Here is a 22924-nt window from a genome sequence, read left to right on the forward strand (position 1 = left end):
CTGCTTTCATACAAAGACTTAATTAACATGCCTAAACTCCAAAATCAAAATCATAGCTGCAAAGCTCCCTGAATGTGGAAACAAAACAAACACAGAGACTGTGTCATTCGTTAAGCAAGATTTACAAAAATCGGGACTTTTCTGTATTTTTTTTTTCCAAAAAATAATGTGGGAAAGGATTAGAAATGAGAACCATGATGCCTGTTACTCAACAGTTCTGCATGGGCGTTCTAGCCTTCAAAAGCTGGGATTGTGATTAACTGGACTGTTGGTGGAGTCGGCAGATCTGAGCAGAGGATCAAGATCTTATTCCAGAGGTTGCCAGAGATTAGAAACAGTGGCAGCAGGTTTTAAGGACAGCATCATTCCAACAACATTCCACGCACCCACTTTCTCCAACCCTCACTCCTACAGCCACACTGCTGCATTTTTCAGGCATATTTCTTTTACTTGCCTCACCACCTGGCTGTCCAGTGTCACAGTGAAGGGCCTCTTTAACACTGAATTGGATTTTCGGGTTCAGTGTCAGAAATGGGGGCGTTCCAGGGAAGATGCTCACGGCAGTGACTCAGCCATCACTGCACCACCAGGCAGTGACCATAATTAATGAATGTATCAAAAGGTCTACTCAAGGAGCAAAGGAGGTAGACAATGATTTATGTTTACCTACGAAGAAGATTATTTAGCTTTGCAAGAGCTTTCAAAATGAGGGAGCCCAGAATTATTTAGAGGTGGTGTGATACCTTTCCAAACCTGAAGAGAAATTCGAGGAGTGAGCAAGTAGATCCAGAAATGAAGGGCATGGGGAGCAGACAGAGGAAGAGGTTTTCTCTCCCACATCTCCCCCTCTATAGCTCTGATTGGAAAGCTGCTATGATTTGTATATTTCCATGACTGCTACTGCAATGGAATTACTTGTTTGTCCCTCCAGCATAATCCTGAACATTGTCAAGGATGATTACCAGATGATACTTCACGCAAGTCTCTATCCTAACATGCAGATTTCCACTGGTTGAAAGGGGAGGCCAAAAGCAGCCCTCGAGAGCAATGACTCGCTTGGTTCTTAAACGCACACGTGACAAGCACATCAGGCTGCCTCCGAGACCAAAAGGTCCAATTCGCCTCCACGAGGGCCAATGTCCAGCAGCCCCTTCACCCAGGGCTTCGGCTTCTTCTGGTTCATTCCATAAGCAAAAGAGCTGTCTGTTAGAGCAGATAATAAAATCCAGCCTAGAAGGAAAATCCACATGCAAAGCCTTTCTCAAATCAGAGTTTTGTCCACAGGGAAAAGTGAGCCACATCTGATATACAAGTTATCATTTTGCCTTTCCATAATTAAAACTATTGTTGCCATGGCAATCCAAAGAGTGTTGCAAATACAGAAAAGGCTCATGTCATGGCTTTTTGTTGTTATTGATAGAGTTTGCAGCTCCAGCCAGGGTGTATTTATGACAGGGTGGAAATGTGACTTGGGCAAACAGGAAGCCATAGTGGGTGAGGTGAGAAACTCTAAAACTTCATTATGTACCCAAGATACTGTTTTCAATTGTTCCTCAGCCCCCAGCCTGACTTATTCCATAGATAATAAAAGTATATGGTATTTCTTATGCATATTTATATCTAGTAGCTCTCCCCAGCATACCCCAAAGCTTCCTGGTTTTCTTCTGTATCATCTGCTACTATCTACCCAAGAAGATTTCCAGGTCCTTGAAACAGGTCCCTTTTCTGAGCCACCTTATCAAGCAGTAAGAACCACAGGCAGTTCTCCCGCAGGGAGACAAAGGTTTGGGGACTTAAATAGGATGGCTCAACAGGCTGCATGACTGTTGTTATATAAAATATGTTGGCCGAGTGTGGTGGCTCACACCTGTAATCTCAGCACTTTGGGAGGCCGAGGCGGGCAGATCATGAAGCCAGGAGTTCAAGACCAGCCTGGCCAACATGGTGAAACCCCGTCTCTACTAAAAATACAAAAATTAGCTGGGCATGATGGTGTGCACCTGTAGTCCCAGCTACTTGGGAGGCTGAGGCAGGAGAATTGCCTGAACCCAGGAGGTGGAGTTTGCAGTGAGCTGAGATCACGCCACCACCCTCCAGCCTGGGTGACAGAGCGAGACTCCGTCTCAAAAACCACAACAACAACAACAACAACAACAACAAAAACATGTTGAGACAAGCAAGACAGCAGCGGTTCCCAGAAGGAGTATTTCAATTTTATACCTTCTAAGGTTATTCTCAAATACAAGAGAAGAATATGCCCCTGAGGTTTTTCTGCTTCTGGGGGGACGGGGTGGGGTTTTTGGTTTTTTGGGGGGCGGAATGTTCCCTCTTTTCCTGGCTTATTCAAAGTGGGTCTGCTCGGCTAGGTGTGGTGGCTCACTCCTGTAATTCCAGCACTTTGGGAGGCCGAGGAGGAAGGATCGCCAGAGGTCAGGAGTTTGAGACCAGCCTGTCCAACATGGTGAAACCCTGTCTCTCCTAAAAATACAAAAATTAGCAGGCGTGGTGGTGTATTCCTGTAATCCCAGCTACTTGGGAGGCTGAGGCAGGAGAATCACTTGAACCCGGGGGGTGGAGGTTGCAGTGAGCCAACATCGCACCATTGCACTCCAGCCTGGGCGACAGAGCTAGACTGTGTCTCCAGAAAACACCAAGGTGGGTCTGCTCTTCACAGTTCACGATCGCCTCAGGAGAAAACAATCTGAGCGAGCATGAGAAAAAGGCCACACAAATAACTCCACAGCCCTCAGACAGCCCTGAAATCTGGTACACGTCTGCAAGCAAAATGCTGGGATGGATGGACCAGTGTTTTCCAGGCTTGCCAGACCCAAAGGAGCACCTCAGGCACTTGTTAGAACACAGATGCCAGGCCCCTGCCCTCGAGCCGCTGCTTTCGGCCCCTGCCCTCGAGCGGCTGCTTCCGCAGATCTGCACACACCTGGGAAACACCAGATCAGATGAATTTGGCCAGGTGCTCTAAGGGACACACCACACTCTCATAACTGAGTAAAAAATTAAATCCAGAGCCAAATAAACTGAGGAGACAGAGGACTTGTTTCCTGGCCTGTTCTGTGGGAACAGGTACTTCAGCTCAACCACTTTCCATCCCAGGAAAACTAAGAACACCTATGAAAAAAAAAATCACTCTTGTTACGTTCCTGTGGCTCTTACACATGAAATGTGAATCCATGGAGTCCAAAGACCAAATGGTTTGGCAATATTTATTTGGCAGAGGAGCGAAGGGGAAAAAGTTACCTTTAGTTTTAAAATTTTATTTTTCAATGAAAAATAATAGGAGAGAAACTAGCCATTTAAAACTCTGGAAAATGAACTAGTTACTTTTTTTGTGGTCTAAGAGGGACATTGCACTTGCAGCCATAGAGATACAAAAAAAAAGTATAATGTTTCACTTAATGCTGGGGACAGTAGCTCAAGACGTTGAAAGAAGCATATAATATTTCCCCTGGGGGATCTGAAGGTAGCAGTGTAGGTGACAAAAAAGCCTGGAGGATTGAGGTAGAGAAGGAAGCTTTCATCTGGTCAAATGAGTAGCCGGAGCGCCGGGTGGAATGCTGAATGCTGAATGCAGCACGCTGTCACTAAGCGAGCTCTCCCTGCACGAAGAATAGCCCAACAGAGCCCCAATTACTATATTTCATGGACACTCTGTCTCACTGGAATACAGCTTGTTGGAGGATTAGTGTCTAGAGAGAAATTCTCAAATAAACTTTTATTAAAAGACTAGATGCTTAGAAATGGCAACTGCTTCTTTTTAATTCCAAAAGCAATCTGAACCATAACTCAAGAGTTCTGCCGTCTGATAACTGAGTAAAATCCAATGCTGTTCCTGAAATTTTATAGACACTCCTCTCTTTCTAAGTACATGAATAGTGTATATACACTCTTCAAAGGCTCGATTTTTCTCTTTTGTAGCAAAATGGCAAGAGCCTATGGGAATGCGGTGCCTGGGGCAATGTTCCTTTTTGCTTAGAAGCGACCTGCTAATCACCTGCAAGTAATAATAGACTACAAGGGAGGGAGCCTGAAGACGGCCGCTCACCGCCCTGAAGGGCAAGGGTTAAGTAGAAACAAAGCGAGGGAGGCTTTCTTGGCCTGAGGGAGCTCTGCAAAGTGACCAGTGAGAATCTCCCCAAGGATGGATCCAAGGGGCTGAGGAGCAGCAGTTAAAGATCAGAGGCAACTTGAAATGGGCCAACGTGCTGAGCTTCTGAAGTAGAAAAAAAAGGATAATACTTCCAAAAAGCTAACACAATCTTAGGGCCAGCCATATCTTGGAAAGTGACTTGCTCTGCCTTTAGGCTGAGAGATTGAGCTTGATGGCTAAGGCACGCCATAGGCCCCTCTCTGCAGGCTGAGAAATTTCCTTCAGGAATATGGCATTCTTTTACTCCAAGGCAGGACTGGTGCCATACTGGATGCTGGCACCGCGGGACGGGGCTCCCAGATCATGAAAGAGAGCACTAGCTTTGCACGGGATATGACGAAATCTGGCTATTCTTACTGGTGTACTTTAACCCAAGAGAACTTAGAGCAGACAATTCAAAGAGCATTAAAGGCTTAGAAAACTGTAGCTAAGAAGTTGTTAAGGGAAAAGAGTTTAATCCAGTTCCAATCTTTAACTTCGAAAGAATTCAGGCACATGAGGGATTTTCATGGGGTGAGTTTTGGTAATTCTTTTCCAGTTACTGAAAAGACAAAGAGAAGAAAAGGGCCCAAAATAGTCTAGTTAAAAAGGAGAAAGTATTGACCATGAGGGATTGGAACCTAATGGTGACCATGGAATCACTTCCTTCATATTGTCGTTAATTATAGAATAGATATGCATCAGTCTTGTGCTGAGGGCTCTCCCTGCATGAAATTTGTAGAATGGCTTTGAATTGATTGACTCTTCCTTCACCATTGAATTTTTCCCCTGTAAAATATCTGTGGGCAAACTCCCTTTTAGCCTCCACTTTTTCTCACCTCTTTTCCCCAGTGTCTCCTCTCAGAGGATGTCTCACTTTTTTCTGCCCCTTCTAGCCATCCCACTCCTCCATTTCAATAATAAGGGAAGGTTAAAAAAAGGAGCATCTCTCAACCCCACTTCTCAATATTTACTATCATTAAGAAATTCACAGCATCCATCTTCATTGCCTTCTTCATGTCAAGACTGCCATGACCCAATGGGAACATCTCCTCTTCCTCCTGTCATGGCCTCCATGTTAATGGACATTTTTGATGACTTTCCTAAGCACATTGATGATTCTTCCATCTAACCTTTCCTTCCCTGATTAAATCCTCCAGCTGCATGCCACTGACCATCACCCAGGTTACTAGATTACATGGAGGATTATGTATTTTAGGATTTAAAACAATGGTCTCCTATGGAAACAATCCAAATGTTCAATGAACAAATGGAAAAATAAAATGTGGTAGCTACATACAGTGGAATATTATCCAGCCTTGGAAAATAGTAGGATTCTGATACATGCTACAGCCAGGATGAACCTTGAAATCACTACACTGAGTGAAATAAGCCAGATACAAAAGGACAAACATTGTGTGATTTTACTTATTTGAGGCACCCAGAGTAGTCAAATCCATAGAGATAGAAAGAATGGGGGATGCTAGGGACAGGTGGGGAGCAGAAATGGGAATTATTGTTGAATAGGTACAGAGTTTCAGTTTGATATGATGAAAATGTCTAGAGATGGATGATGAACAAGAATGGGAATGCATTTAATGCCACTGAACTGTATGTACACTTAGAACTGGCTAAAGTAGTTAATTTTCTCACCACAATTAAAAAAAAAAAAACTGGCAAAAAAACCACACTGGTCTCCCAAGTTTGAATGTGAATGTTCAAGTCACATCTGATTGTTTCAGAAGACACTTGTCAGGCTCTGTTAACAATTGGTGGTGAAAGTTTGTCACTCAAATTTCTTCCTTCCTTCCTTCCTTCCCTTCCTTCCTTCTTTCCTTCCTTCCTTCCTTCCTTCTTTCCCTTAAGAAATATTTATTGTGCAACTACTCTGTGACAAGTACAATACTAAAAGATAGGACTCAATAGAATTCACAACCCAGAAGAGAAAAGAGTCCATCAAAAAGGTAATACATCTCCCATCAAATTTTAAACATAGGAAATGAATACTTGGAAACATATAATGAAGACTTGACCCAGTGCGTGTGTGGAGGGGAGTTGGGAGAGGGAGTGCTTGGAAGAAATGTTTTTAAGCTGAGACCTGGAATTTGAATAAGAGTTGGGCAAAAAAACAAGGAGTATGTAGAAGAACATTCCAGACAGAGAGAATGGTATTAGAAATGAGAAAGAACGCAAGGCTTAGTGCATCACAGGTGGTTTGGCCTTGCAGGAGTTTAAGAAAGCAGAGAAGCACGTGATCAGGCCTGAAATGTGGGCAGAGTGCAGACCACAGGGGGCCTAGGAGATGGCATTAAGACTTTTAGACTTTTTGTTCTAAATGGTAAATGAGAATATTGGACCAGACCCCGCAGGTCTCTTCCTGCTTTATGATGCTATTCAACTATAAAACGCTACATCTGTGATCCCTTTCCAAGCACAACTGCCATGCCAGTCCTGCCATCACCCTCCCCATGTTCTCATAGAAACCGTACCTGATTTCCAGCCCTCAGGAAACCCCCTAACACCCATACTGTATCATTCTTACCTTATCTAAGTTATTAGTCACCACCTGATTTCACTGGACATGAATTCACTGGACCTGATTTCACTGGACTCTGAGTCCAGGAGAGACCCCTCACCACTGTCCTCATGGACATTCTGCCAAGTTTAATATGTCATCTTCCTTTCTGACTCACAACCCCTTCAAAGAACCTTTCTCTGACTCACTTCTCCCTTTTCTCACACATGCTTCTTTTTCTCTTGCATCTTTAATCTCCCTTCTAACCTCTTTCCTTCTGCTTCAGATATTCTCAGTCTCTTCTATATCCATATTGCTTTTTGGTTCTCAAGTGCAAAGGAAGATGTGAACATGGCTCATTACCAATTCATCCTATTTAACTTCACCTTTGCCCTCCACCATGAATACCAGGTGATCCGTTTATTCATCCCCTGAGCATTTCCTGGCTCACTTCCTTCTGGGGTTTACTTAGAATTACTCTCTCCTCAAGCTTCAACACCCCATTTTCAGAGTGACTTTACATTCTGTTTATTCTGTGAGTGTCCTCTCTACCCTTGCCTCTGCTGTCCATGGGTCTGTTTCTAGAGATGAGTTTAGTCTTCTAGTCTTTGTCAGGGTGGATGAGACTTCACTGTATTAAAGACCTGGGAACTGCAAAGACATATAAGACATAGTTCTGGTCCTTCCAGAAATTTCAATCCAGTTAAGAACCTGTAGAAATATAGCACTATAATACACTGTTGTTTCAGCATGAGTCCTAAATAGTACTGACAGACACTTCCACATCCAGGTTTCTTCTAGTTCAAGGTGTCAGGAAAGGCTGCAGGAAGGAAGTGACATTTAAGCTGAGCCTTGAAAGATAAATGGGACTCCAGTTAGCTTGTCAAAGAGTAACGGAGAAGGCCCCAAAAAGAAGGAACTGCAAATGGGAAGCATTGCCTGTAGAACACACAAGGTTCCACAGTGATTATGATTTTTAAAGTGAAGAAGAGCAACTAGAAGTGGGTGATGGGATAATGCTATGGAGAGCTTAACTGTCCAAGGAGGACAGATCTCACCAGAGATAATGGGAACTCATGTGATTTTTGTAAGGAAAGCTGGCATGTTAAGCGATATTATTCTAGTGTGGCTGATGTGGGGCTTGGAAGTTGAGAGACTAATGGTCAAGTTCAGTGAGGGGGCACCTGTCACTCTCTGGTCCCAAAGCAACAAGGAGAAGGTACATGGATATTAAAGATGACATGCACATTTCTCCTAATTCTCATATGAGGACGCTTGTCCCTTGTCCATCCCTAACCATTTTGGGGGAAGGTATTCCTTACCCTTATTGATTTATTATTTCATTTTTTCTAATCTCACCTTCAGAGCTTTCTTTGTCCTCAGCTTAAAATACCTTTTTCTGGCCTATCCTTTGTGTAAAATAAGAGAAATTCAGGAAAATAATTCTCCCTTCCTATGAAAAATGTTTTCCCTTGACCCACACTGAGAAACTGCTCCTTCCTTATTCTGGAAAATGGACTCTGTCTTTTCAAAGTTTTACAGCTCCCTGGCTTGCTCTTTCCCTCCCCTGGAAATCTTCCCACCCCTGCCTGCTGCCTCAGCCTTAGAGGTTCAGCTGGGATGTTGCTCTCAGGAGAACCAGCTGCACCCCGCCTCCCAACTGGCCTAACTGGCCCAGGTGCCCTCCTCAGGGTTCTCCTGGGACTCTGAGCACCCTTGGTTACAGCACTGATCACACAAAGCAGAAATCCCTGTGCTCTGCAGTCATCAGCCCAACTTGTCTATGAGCTATGGGAAGCAGGGATCATGTTGAAAAGACATACAAAATATTTAGAATAAAAAAATTGTTTTTCTTTCTTTCAGAGGAGAAGCCAACCTAATCAAGACAGAAAAATGAGAAACCACAAAACAAAAACACAAAATAAATATATTTGACTTCTTCTCTGTCATGAAAGATAATCCAAACCAAAATTAAAAGGTGAAAATAAGGCCAGGCGCGGTGGCTCGCGCCTGTAATCCTAGCACTTTGGGAGGCCGAGGCAGGCAGATCATGAGGTCAGGAGTTCAAGACCAGCCTGGCCAACATGGTGAAACGTGGTCTCTACTAAAAATATAAAAATCAGCCGGGCATGGTGGTGTGCACCTGTAATCTGAGCTACTTAGGAGGCTGAGGCAGGAGAATTGCTTGAATCCAGGAGGCAGAGGTTGCAGTGAGCTGAGATTGTACCACTGCACTCCAGCTTGGGAGACAGAGTGAAACTCCATCTTTGGGGGTGAAAAAAAGGTAAAAATAAAATAAGGAAACATTTTTAGAACACATTTAAGAAAAAGAGGTTAATATTGTTAGTACACAAGAGGTTTCAACAAAGAAGGAAAATGACAAGATTTCAATAGAAAAAAAATTGGCAAGGCAGTAAATCCATGTAAAGAAGATATAAATGACCAATAAAATTGTAAAAGATCTTCAGCTTCATTAATAATTTTAAAATTGCAAATTGAAATAAGATACTACTTCCCTATAACAAATTGACAAAAAGTAAAGTCTGTTAGAACCATGGGTAACTAGGAATTGGGTCCTCGCACAATTTTGGTAAGGATGTGTGTGTGTGTGTGTGTTTAGAGACAGGGTCTGTCTTGCTTTGTCCCTGAGGCTGAGGTGCAGTGGTGTGATCATGGCTCACCACAGCCTCAAATTCCTGAATTCCTGAGCTCAGGTGATCCTCCCCCTTCAGTCTCCTGAGTAGCTAGGGATACAGGTATATGCTACCAAACTTGGCTTTTTTTTTTTTTTGTAGAGAAAAGGGTGTTGCTATATTGTACAGCCTGGTATCAAACTCCTGGCCTCAAGCAATCCTCCCATTTTGGCCTCCCAAAGTGCTAGGATTACAGGCATGAGCCACCATGTCCAGCCAATTTATATAATTGACAATTTCTTATAAAATTGAAAATATGGAAACACATTGGCTTAGCAATCCTACTCTGGATAACTATCCCACAAGAATAAGACCACAAGAATAATACCACAAGAATTAAAAAATTTCCTGCTTTCAAATCACAGCTCTTCTACTTGGCCAAAGCTTTTATCTTCTCTGTAACTCAATTTCTCCATCTCTGAAATAGGATAGCAGCAACTACCTTATAGGGCTGTTTCCAGGATTAAATAATTTATTATATTTAAAGCACTTAAAAAGTGTGGAACATATAGAAAATATTATAGTCATTGTTATTCCCATTTTCCAAATTTTCTGTATTGACAATATATGCTAATTATAATAAAAAGGTATTTAAAGGAAGACAACGGCTCCCAATTATTTCTAAATGGACTATAAACCATTGGCCTAACTTAATGAGATGGAGCCACTTTTCTAATGTAGCCCTGCCTTCTCAAAGCTTTTCACTTAGGCTTTCTACTTTTCTAGCCCCACCTCTACTCCCACCCCATGCTCGTCTGGTAAATTTTAAGAACTGGCTCTCAAGTGAAAAAAAAATTTTCATTTGAAAATTTGGGGCACTGTCAATTTCTGTGCTGTAAATACTCCCTCCATGGCTGATTTGAGCTACCAACATGACATGGTGAACATGGAGCTGATGAGGAGATGCAGAGCAGTGCAGTATTCTAGACTTTCCATACCTCAAGAACATGGATAAGACCAAAATGTGGTGAAGAAGAATAATTGGAAAGTGATTAATTTGGAGTATTTATTACTTTTGGTTTTAATATATTGACTTATTATGTGTTCATATCATTCAATTTTTTTTTTTTTTTTTTTTTTTTTTGAGACGGAGTCTCGCTCTGTCACCCAGGCTGGAGTGCGGTGGCGCGATCTCGGCTCACTGCAAGCTCCGCCTCCCAGGTTCACGCCATTCTCCTGCCTCAGCCTCTCCGAGTAGCTGGGACTACAGGCGCCCGCCACCACGCCCGGCTAATTTTTTGTATGTTTTTAGTAGAGATGGGGTTTCACCGTGGTCTCGATCTCCTGACCTCGTGATCCGCCCGCCTCGGCCTCCCAAAGTGCTGGGATTACAAGCGTGAGCCACCGCGCCCAGCCTATCATTCAATTTTTAAGAAAATTAAATTATAACTGGATCACAAAATTCCTAGAAATTTAACAAGTGATTCTTTTAGTAGGAACAGGCTCTGGTGCATCACGGAACTCTCTGCTTCAAGAGCTCTGCACTTGTATTCCTCAATTGCATTCTCCCTTGGACTATAGTTTTGCCTCCCTCCTGGTCTGCTCCCCCATCTTCCCTCAACTGACCCCTGGCCTATCAACCCTGCAATGCCTTCTTGCAGGATGTCAGCACCCCACTGGCCCTTTCCTTGCTCGATTCTGTTAGCAATTTTGAAGACTACTATACATTTAGCAGCTCAGTATGCGTATTTTATTATCCTTATTACTGATTATTTTGTGTATCATCCTTTCTCCCAACTCTTTCTCCCAAAGTTAGATATTGGTGTATTAGTCTGTTCTCACGCTGCTGATAAAGACATACCAGAGGCTGAGCATGGTGGCTCACGCCTGTTATTCCAGCTCTTTGGGAGGCTGAGGTGGGTGGATCACTTGAGGTCAGGAGTTCAAGACCAGCCTGGCCAACATGGTGAAACCCCGTCTCTACTAAATATACAGAAATCAGCCGGACGTGGTGGCGGGGACCTATAATACCACCTACTTGGGAGGCTGAGGCAGGAGACTTGCTTGAACTTAGGAGGCGGAAGTTTCAGTGAGCCGAGATCACTCCACTCCTCTCCAGCCTAGGAGACGGAATGAGACTCCATCTCAAAAATAAAAAGAAATACCCGAGACTGGGTAATTTCTGAAGAAAAGGTTTAATGGACTCACCGTTCCATACGGCTGGGGTGGCCTCACAATCATGGTGGAAGGCAAAAAGCATGTCTTACATGGCAGCAGAAAAGCGAGAATGAGAGCTAAGAGAAAGGCCATCAGATCTTGTGAGACTTACAAAGCCACCAGATCTCATGAGACATATTAACCACCACAAGAATGGTATGAAGGAAACCGCCTCCATGATTCAGTTATCTCCCACACAGTCCCCCCTACAACACATGGGAATTATGGGAGCTACAGTTCAAGATGAGATTTGGATGGGATCACAGCCAAACCATATCCATTGCTTTTTAAAAAGTGGTTATCCACTGAGAGAAAGGGTTGGGAGAGTGCGTATTGGTGACTCTTTTGATATTTCACCTCCAATGTCCACTTCACTTAGGTTAGAGAACTACTATTTTACACATTATAAACCTTAGCACAATGAATGGCTGGTATGTAGTAAGCACTCAGTAATTACTTGTAAACTGAAAATTTAAGATATTTTTAATAGAAAAACTAAAACTCTAATAACCAGTAATTAGCTGAAAATGTAGATTCCTGGTCAATGTAGGTGTAATAACATAGGAAAAATTAAACTGTTTTTCCTACTCTCATACTCAACACAGACACTTCTGTGTTCAGACATGTGGGCTTGCTTTTGCTTTCCCACACGTCAGTTCTCCAGTGGTCACCAACTGGGTGTCCTACGATTTAACTCAATTCTGATACTCGCTACCTGGAAACAGCATCAGATCCCACAGCACAGGTTAGGGGCTCAGTCCCACAAGACTTCCCTCCACTTCAGACATCAACTGAAAGTTGTAGGCTACCTACAACTGCTGTTTGATTTAGCTATAAATTTGAGGTTTCCTTAATCCTCTTCTCTGGTTTGATTGATTTGCTAGAGCAGCTCACAGAACTCAGAGAAACACTTGCTTTTACTGGTTTATTATATTTATAAGGGATATTATAAAGAATACAGATGAACAGTCAGCCAGATAAAGAGGTGCATAGGGCAAGGTAGATGGGAAGGGGCACGGGGTTTCCAAGCCCTTTCCAGGCATGTCACCTTCCCAGAAGCTCCCCATGTTCAGCAACCCAGAAGCTCTCTGAAATTGCAAATTGAAATCCCACAGTTTAGGAATTTTTTTTTTTTTTTTTTTTTTGAGATGGAGCCTTGTTCTGTCATCCAGGCTGGAGTACAGTGGCGTGATCTTGGGTCACCACAACCTCTGCCTCCCAAGTTCAAGCAGTTCTCCTGCCTCAGCCTGCCAAGTAGCTGGGATTACAGGCACCTGCCACCTTGCCTGGCTAATTTTTATATTTTTAGGAGAGATGGGGTTTCACCATGTTGGCCAGGCTGATCTTGAACTCCTGACCTTGTGATCTGCCTGCCTCAGCCTCCCAAAGTGCTGGGATTACAGGTGTGAGCCACCGTGTCTGGCCCAGATTAGGGATTTTTATAGTGGCTTCATCCTGTAGGCATGGTCGATTATTAACTCAATATTCAGCTTCTCTCTCCTTCCTGGAGGATGAGGGGTATGGTTGAAAGTTCCAAGCCTGTAATGATGGCTTGTTTTTTTCTGGTGACCAGAACCCATTTGGGAGCCCTCCAAAAGTCACTTCAATAGAATGAAGACACTCTTGTCAAACAGGAAATTCCAAGGGATAAAGAGCTCTGTAGTCAGGAATGTGAAGGTTGGGGGTGTTGTGGGGGCAACAAAGAACAAATATATATTTCTTTTTATAAATCACAACCTCATAGTAGATGTTTGGCTTCTTGTACCATGTGTCCAAGAAACAACAATATGGTTATGGTACTTGTACTGAGGTACAATCATGAGAAAACAAGTTAGCATGTCAGTATCATTCTTATGAAAGAAATGAAATAAATGTCTTTTATGAAGGATCTAATTCACAAGCATATTACCATTAAGAGAATACAGTGGTTGATGACTATTAATGTGAAAATGACCACCATTTGGATGTTCCTACTGTCACCTTCTTAGAGACTTTGGGGATGGGTAAATGCACACACACACAAACACACACATACAAGCACACACACAAACACACACCCACACACGAGTATAAATATAAATATATATGGCCAGACCATATACTTACTTTATGTAAAACAATTTTAAACTCCAAATATGATAGCTATGAACAAACTTCATTAAAAATATTTAGAGATCAAATTGTTTTACTTCTACTTACTTTGAAATAACATCATAATTAACTTTTCTCTCATGAACCTTGAGGAAAAAAAAAGAAAAGAAGAAGGAGAAGAAGACAAACAGCAAGAGACAGACAATGGCCTTCATATCCCCATGTAAATTTTGGCTTATACTAAAACACTCAAGGACAAGCATCAGCAGTAAATCATATAACCTACATTTCGAATCAAAATTGCCACCTTGCACCCTTTCTGAAATCAAAGGAGAAATTTCAGATTGTTATTTGCTCAAATCTATTTGCATTCCCTGGACACATACCCAGGGGCAGAACTTAACTGAGAGGCATTCTCAAGCCATCCTGAAACATCCACCCTGCAGATTCGCCACGCTTGCAAACTCAAAAACTGTAGGAGTGGGTTTCTCCCTTTTAACTGGTACTTATCCTTGCCCCCAAGAAAGAAAGATATTTTTCAAGTACTCTGTATAGTAACAAAAAAAGAAAAAAAAACTCAAATTTTTTGTTCCACTTAGCCAGCCATAAGCTTTCTGCTAATTCTCAGTCACAAATAAATAGAATTGACAAAGACATTAAAGATGGAAACAATAAAAATAGTCAGGAAGAGCAGAAAAAAAAGATTGCCATGATATTCTGTCTCGTTTTGCCAAAAAGGTATTAAAGTACCAATGATATAAAAATGGACTTGAACAATTTTTTCTAAAGGAAGGGGGTAGCTACTCCCAGACTGCATAAGATGGGTGTCCTAAAGGTTTCATTGATTAGTTGATAAGTTTGCCGGTGAGTGATTAGTCAATTAGTCAGAAAGGTTTGAATTAGTTACTAGAGCTCTGCCTCCCGTGAATAAATGCGGGGAGTATTCTCTCTCCCACCCTCTGTGACAGATGATATCTGTTTTCTCCTGTGAGTTTGAATTTAAGAGCCACTGAAGCTCAGCAACAGTATATTCTGGCTCAAATGAGCTGAAAATTGCATTCAATTTGAATTTCAGAAATGGAGGGGAGGAAGCGGGGAAAAAACCTCCGCACCCATCAAGTCTCTACACTCTTCAACTACTTCCTGCTGCTTAGCTGCATTCCGCCAGGCTGGGGACCTGAAACCCAGGATGTGTTGCAGGGGAAAGAGCATCGCTGGATTCCTGCCCAGTCTGAGTTTAAAAATAAACTTTTTATAGTCAGGATCAAAGCAAACCTCACTTTTACACACATGCATAATGCAGAATGTGACCCACCAAAGAGATAGATTTACCTTTTCCAAACTGAAATTGGCCTGCTTTATTATTATTTTTTTCTTTACGTACTCTGGAGGTGATAAAGGTGAAGGTGTTTTTCTTGGGAAACTCTGGAAAAGCAAATTCTTTTCTAAATTAAAATTAATTCCTCTTCAGCTCACTTAAGACCCTCATTCCTTGCGGCTCGGTGCCCCCCGCCCTTCACCCGCCTCACATTACAAAGCAGACGTGTTCTTGAAAAGTTGAGCATGTAGCTATTGATTTTTCAAATCAAATCATATTTTAAATGCTCTAAGAGAGTTGGTTATTTAAAGGAATCTTGTGATAAATTATATTTTAAAGCCAATCTATTTTTAGTGTACAAATCATTGCCCCTTCCTGCAATGGCATAGTAAGCATGAATTTGAAGCATATCCAAGTTTTCTGAAAGCAGGGCACACCTGTAGTCCATAAGAAGTAGATGTAGGTATCACCAATATTTAAAACTAAACTGATGCTACGCAAAACAACAGATGATATCCCAGCATCATATAACTGAACGACTTGGGGCCAGAACTCCATTTTATGATAGTTCAAGCTGAAGGAGCAGAGAGAATGCCAAATTCATTCCAACGGACTTCAAACATGAAAACATATTCTCCCACTGACTAAATTACTCTCAATTTGCAAATTAAGCAACCTGGGTGCCATGAAAAAGGTAATTCAACTTCTAAAGTGCCATTTTCTACACTGAAGCAGGAGTCTGCTGAATGCTGTTCAAAAATATGCCTTATTCCAAAGGGTTCAGTAGCAAGCACCATTGAAAGGCATCGTTGGCAGTGAGCGCACACGGATTCGTATGCACCTACTCTGCGCTGGCCTCTGCAGCAGGAACTCAGAGTAACTAATACATCAGAGATCCTGCATTAGAGGAGGCAGTGGCTCTTCATCCTTCATGAGTTACAAACCCATGTGAGAGTAGGATGAATGCACAGACACTCTCCAACAAAAGAATCCTTCCATGCTATGATCCTTGTATGACAGTCATTCCAACTACAACAGAGTTCATGGATCCAAGTGAAGGACCTGGGTCTAGGATATTAATTGACTAATGGATGATAACCTGGGAATGTTAGTATTACATAATTTCCCTTCAAAAATGGAGTGAAGTAGACAGATATCTCTGGAAAGAAATGGGTATTCAATTGGAATCTAATGGATACCAAGAACTTTTGGCAAGCTCACAGAGGGTAGAATTAGAAAGAGAAGGATCCCTATCTTAAACACAGGACAAGACATAAAGAAGAATAATATTTTACTTCTTAGGCATCACCGAAAGACAAGAATTAAGAAATAGTCTGACTTTCACAACCTCAGCTTACTGGTCAGTTTAGTGAATCAATAGAAACATGGGCAAAACCTTTCCAAAGCACCTACATGATCACTACAACACACACTCGGTAAAGTCCAATCTGCCAGAATATCCCATACATAGACAAAAAAAAAAAAAAAAAAAAAAAAAAAAAAACACCACTTTAAAAGCATTTAAAATGATGTTTCTACATTCTAAAAGGTAGAATGCGGAAAACATGGTACCTTACTATGAAATACTTGCCAACACCACAATAGTAGTCAAAGATGTCAAGGGGCCACTTAACCCTCTAATGTGTATCACATGACATTATGTTATATAGATTTTAAAAGAACATTAATATCTCCTAATCTTGTAGGGAGCAGCTTACCTTTCAAACTGCGACAGTGTTAGCGTAGGATTTTTTCCTTACATCTTCATAATTTAATATCGTTTCATTGATGAACCAGTAAATTGTCAGCTCTATTCATTTATGTGACGTGAGCAAGGATCCAACCCAAAAAAGGAAAAAAAAAAAAAAGTAAGGTCAATTTTCTTGGCCGCTGCATTTAATAAAATCTCCCAGGCAATAGAGTTAAGCACACATTAATAGCTATGACTTAGTATGCTCTGCCTTTAGCAAGTCTTTGATTTTCCTATATATACACTCAGGGCTGTATTAACACTCCAACGAAGGTACAGTCCTCATTTCTTATTTTAAGATTTCTTCCTTCTCAGCTTTATCAGATTTATTAATCTTCCTCTCCTCTCTTATTTATAGCAAATGCTCTGGTTAGGGTTTCAAAGTATTTTCCATTATAATACCCATATATAACTTTCAGAAAAAAAAAATTCTTCCAAGACCAAGGGACTTTTTACTTACTTCATATTAGTCTCAAAATATATGCATTTCTCCAAACATGAAGTCTTTGTGTCCTATTTCTCTGATCTTCAGAAAAAAACACAAGAGAGCGAGTAGAGAGGCTCAAGCTTTCTAAGTGGACAAACTTGAAGCTTCTATTTTAAATAAACTCCAAGTGGGTTTTCACTAAACATACACTAATTATGTTTTAGGGAGATATCTATCAAAGGAAGCTACTGGGTTGAACCTCATGAAGTTGCTATTATTCTATCAATTTCAACCTACAAAAATGGCAATTCCATATGATTTAACTTAATGCTTCTCATATCTTTACTAAAATACAAAAAGACTGTTCAGAGCAACAAAGCAATCCCTTGGATATCCGGGGAAATTCTGTGTCGAACTTGCAGCTCAGGGGGTGAGAAGGGAGAAGAGAAGGTTGTGACCAACAGGAGGCTGGAATGCCCCTGACAGTTTGTTTGGTGCACACTCTGGTGCAATTTATTAAGTAAAAGATGTGGAGAAAATAATTACTCGGGTGGCACCAGGCCACTTTGCATCACATACCTTGAGGCATGGATGTGGTAACTATAGACTTTGGGGAGTGAACACTTCAAAGAGATGCCTGTATTGCATTAGAAGACCCTCAGAGGGACCTCTAAATCTATTCACTAAAGACACCCTTCAGACTCATAGCTTTCCCACTTTCTTTCAAGAATGGGGTTAAAAGTAAAATGCTTGACAAATAACCTAGATTGAGGTTTCAATCCCAGCTTCCCCCTACGCCCAGCAATTGGAATCATACCTTGGTAATTTACTGTAATGCTAAAGAGAAACTATTTGAATACTAGAAAACAAAGGGATCATTTTAAAATAATTTCTTGTATAAAGTGAGCTGAAGATCAACCAAGACAAGAGACCAAGGAGGTTTCTAGTGTAGGTTGGAATTTGACAGGGTCTAGAATCAAGAAAGAAGGGTGCTTTACGTATAAAACTAGGATGGTGTTTCAAACACACTCATGAGAGAGACAGGAGGTAAGATGACTCGAATGTGAGAATCCAACCCTATTTATTTTCTAGGATTGTGAACATAAGAGCCTGTTAAAAAGCTGTAATTTATATAAGTACAAAGAAACACTAGGAGAGGACCCACCCAACTGACACTAGAGGGTCAGAAGCCCAAGAAGACCTAATTTAGGTTGTTGCTTTTTTAAAAAGAAAGCACAAGACTCGGGAGGTACAAAAACAGGATTTGAATCAAGAAAAATCCTTCAGGTGCTGATTTCAAAAGTTATATGGCTGCTTTCTGTGTAATATTGCTAATGCTCATAGCCAGTGTGGCCGTAGATTTCAAGTTAACATTTAAACTCTACAACTTGTCATACTCCATCTCTGAAATGGCTGAAAATTTGAAATAACATTAATGTTAAAACAATGGTTTTGGGAACCAGTTCTCCTTTTGATCCCACACCAACAACTATCTCTAAGCAGAGGCGTTCAACTCAGGAGATTCAGTTTGTGGGCCAGGGGAGATGGTGGGGCATTAGAAGGGTGTGTGGAATCAGTTCCTGTTACCCCTATGATTTCCTCTTATTACAAAATGCACTACACATTTCCCCAGATAAATCTTGTTTTAAATGGTGACAACCAATCCAGGTGAAAGATTTCTTATTTAATACTATAGGTAATTTACTAAGAATAGGGGGGGAAAAGATTGTAAACGGCCTTTAGAAGTTCAGTAACAATATGATTGAGAAGAATTTTGTGGGTAACCCAGGAAATGCACTACTATTTATCTTATTTTATCCCTTGTCTGCAAATATTCTACATTCCAAACAACCAGTTTTATTTTGTTTTATTTTCAGTTTTAGATTCAGGGGGTGCATGTGTAGGTTTGCTACAAGAGTATATTGTGTGATGCTGAGATTTGGGCTTCTACTGATCCCGTCACCTAAACAGTGAACATAGTACCGACAGAAAGTTTTTCTACCCTTGATCCCCTCCCTCCCTCCCCTCTTTTGGAGTCCCCAGTGTCTATTGTTCTCATCTTTGTCTGTTTCTATCCAATGTTTAGCTCTCACTTGTAAGCAAGAACATGTAATATTTGGTTTTCTGTTCCTGTTAATTCACTTAGGATAATGGCCTCCAGCTGCATCCACGTTGCTGCAAAGGACATGATTTCATTATTTTTTATGGCTGCATAGTATTCCATATTCTATATGTACCACATTTCTTTATTCAAACCTCAACTGCTGGGCACCTGGGTTGATTCCATATCTTTGCTATTGTGAATAGTGCTGTGGTATACATATGAGGGCAGGTGTCTTTTTGGTAGAATAATTTCTTTTCCTTTGGGTATATATCCAGTAATGGAATGGCTAGGTTGAATGGTAGTTCTGTTTTTAGTTATTTGAGAAACCTCCAAACTGCTTTCCACAGAGGCTGAACTAATTTACATTCCCACAAATAGTTATAAATGTTTCCTTTTCTCCACAATCTCGCAAACATCTGTTATTTTTTCACTTTTAATAATAGCCACTCTTACTGGTACAGGATGGTATCTCACTGAGGTTTTGACTTGTATTTCCTTGATGATTAGTGATGTTGAGCATTTTTTCATATGTTTGTTGGTCACTTGTATGTCTTCTTTTGAGATATGTCTGTTTATGTTCTTAGCCCAGTTTTTAATGGGGTTATTTGTTTTGTTCTTGTTCAATTGTTCAAGTTCCTTGTAGTTTCTGGACATTAGTCCTTCGTAGTATGCATAGTTTACAAATATTTTCTCCCATTCTGTAGGTTGTCTCTCTTTTGATAGTTCTTTTGCTGTGGAGAAGCTCTTTAGTTTAATTAGGTCTCAGTTATCAAGTTTCGTTTTTGAAAAACCAGTTTTAAAATGTAGACTGACACACCACTCACAACTGTTTTGTAAGCTGATGATTGCCTATCCTATGCCCAACTAATTATTAAGATTGGGCATATAAACTTATTACAAAAAAAATTCCAGGATTAAGAACTATCAGGTGCAGTTGCCTGGATTTTGCATTGCACGATTCCCAGGGTGCACTTTTCACATGTATTACAATGTGAATGATCTACCCCACCATGGCTGTGTAGTATGAGATAGGAAGAGGAAGCCTCTGGATTCTCTTTCCTATGCCAGAGAATATTTTTAAAACAAATATAGATAACTAAATTACCAGTATCCCTTCACTAACAAAGTCAGTGACCCCAAGGCAAGAGGACTTACACCATCCCTACCATCACCCTCTACCATCACCAGCAGCTGCCTCTGCATTGTCGCAGGAACCTTCTTAGAAGGGGAATTGCCTCTCTAAATACAGAGGAAGAAAGATCTGTTCTTCAGGTCTCAAATGGGTTCTAAGAATAGATATTCCAATAAAAGGAGAAGCCACTTAGCACATGATATTCCTGAAACATGGTAGCATGACAGTGGAACCCAACCATTCACCCAGCTGTCCTTGGGGAAAAACACATTTTGAATTCCAAAACCTTAGGAGTATATCTTATTGTGAGGGTTTACCTGTCATCTACTTACTACACACAGATATAAAACCTGAACAGCATATACTCTCAAAAAGTGAATGGATAGCAGAAGTAAACATTTTTAAAAGGGGAAACACATATTTCCTTTAATCGTTCTGAAGATAACCCTAGTGTACAGCCAGGAAAAGATAAACAGAAGAAATTCCTCAGCTTTCTAGATCCCCTACAATATGTTATACATGTGGGTTTGATTATTTGAAGATTTTTTTTCAGGATTTCAATAAAGGCAATCAGGCAGGATTATCTTGGGCAGGCACAGGATATACAAGCAAGCTACTGGATGCTGGGGAGATGTAGGGCAAAGACAACTTCAGCTCCCCCCTGCCAGGAAACTTGCTCTATTAAGAGATAAAATGTCATGATATAATCTATGTGATGCATCTTTTGAAAAAAAAAAGTGCCTCAAAGATTATGAAATAGTTTTGAGAGTGGAAAATAATCCATCAATTTAGATACAGCTTTTTCAGTGATGGGTACAATGTAAGGCTCCCTCCAGTTAAACTGAGGTCAAGCATACAATTCCAGATTTAGATCTCCCAATATTTGCCACTCTATATTTAGTCTTCACAAATTCAATAATATTGGCTACTTTCTGATGCAAACTCTGACGGAGGAAGATTTTCTGTGAGGACAAAATATTTTTAAAATAAGAGATTTCTTCATTAAGTTGGCCAAGATCCTTGAGTCTAGCACTTTGCCAATCATTTTCCTTCCACTTTAACACTGGAAACATGGAAAGTCAGAAAGGAAAAGGAAGGGAAATAAATAAGAGAAGAAGACATAAATGAAAGATTAAGAGAAAAGAAACATGATGGAAAGAAACAGGAAGGTTAATAAAGAAGGAGCACATGATCTCCATTCACTCAAAGTCAGAATGCCATTAATGCACCCAAAATCAAATGCAGTGCAAGTTCTTCTTGGTTTATCATCCCTTTCCCTGGAGAATGCAAGAAGGCTATGTTGATGAAGATCTTGGTGATAATGCACTCCAAAGCCCTCATTTTACCAGTAAGGAAAGGGAAGTCCTGTAAGGCAAAGTGACTTACAAAGTCATGACTAGAAGCCAGAATCACAATTGACCAGTCTAATGTTCTACCAACCATATCTGCCTGAAAGTGGTAATGGCTTTTCCAAGTCTTAGACAACTGCTAATGACACCAAGAGTGAGGTAAAATGGAGATGCTCTTCTCTCTCTGGGGGAATAACAGAGATCAACTCACAGTATTAGAACCTACAGGAACAGCTGGGCAAGACTGCAGCTGACCCAGCTTCCAGGGTAATTTGACGGTTGGAGAATAACACACTGCAAATTTAGAGGGACAAGCTCTAAGCCCAGTTTTCTCGTAATTCCAGCAAACCGTCTCCAGTGGTTATTATGACATAACATTTCTGATGATTAATTAAAAGCTTTTCATTAGATCAGTCAGCTTATAATTAACAGCTCCCCCTATCTTTAATAAAGTAAATAGAATGATGTGAAATAAGTGAGATACCAAGAATTAGCTAAAGCCTAAACCCAAGTGAAAGCACCCTCTGCTCTCAACCAAGGAGGCAAAGAAACAAAAGGGGAGGGAACAGTGGGTTTTGTTAAACAGAGATGAGAAGAGAGAGAGCTGAGGAGGGGAATATGGGAAGGAAGGAGGCATTTGCTCAATCAGTACCTATTTTCAGAATTTCCTTCAAGCTGGCTTGAACTGAGAGCCATCAATTATTTAAAAGATGTAACATGATGCTTCCTTTGTTGAGGCAAATCTGCAAGCAGACCCCGAGAGAAAATAAAAAATGAATTAGGCAGAATTTATTAGTGTGCTTGAAGAAAACAAAGATTTAGCTATTGGAACTGACTCTTTTAGAAATGGTTCAATTTTGTCTCCTAAAATCCACAAGCCTTTCTTCCCCTCTCTATACCTATTTATTTATTATTTTCTACAGTAGATCACACAAAAAGAGGAATGAATCATTTCGCAAACTTCTCCTTTCTTTTCAGATTCAGCTTGATGTACTGTCTTCATTTAAATTACAAATACGCTAATCTGAAACACTGTTTACCACGTAGCATTTTAAATGAAAAATACAAGAAATTGCATCACTCACATTTAAAAAATGACTTTAGACTCTGCACCTCATAAAAAACAGCCGACAGTGTTCTCTGCCTTGGCTGCTGTATTTCAGTCCAGTGAATGAAATTCAATTAGTGGGCTTTGTACTTAGGACATTATGATTCTGATGGTTGGTCTGATCAAAACTGGTGTG

The 22924-nt window shown here is 40.8% G+C and overlaps 1 protein-coding gene across 4 annotated transcripts in view; it reads right to left on the minus strand.

Annotated features, from left to right (window-relative positions):
• ESRRG (estrogen related receptor gamma) overlaps positions 1–22924 on the minus strand; it is a 595534-nt gene that overhangs the window by 426175 nt on the left and 146435 nt on the right. For 3 of the 4 annotated variants that reach the window (XM_058430554.1, XM_032136353.2, XM_032136354.2), the window contains exon 2: positions 16637–16728. The exons of the other annotated variant lie outside the window; for it this stretch is intronic. The gene's annotated coding sequence lies outside the window, so the exon portion shown is untranslated. The remainder of the gene's footprint in view (positions 1–16636; positions 16729–22924) is intronic. 4 annotated transcript variants of the gene reach the window in all.

Source organism: Hylobates moloch, unplaced genomic scaffold (genome assembly GCF_009828535.3).
Source record: "Hylobates moloch isolate HMO894 unplaced genomic scaffold, HMol_V3 SCAFFOLD_18, whole genome shotgun sequence".
NCBI lineage: Eukaryota > Metazoa > Chordata > Mammalia > Primates > Hylobatidae > Hylobates > Hylobates moloch.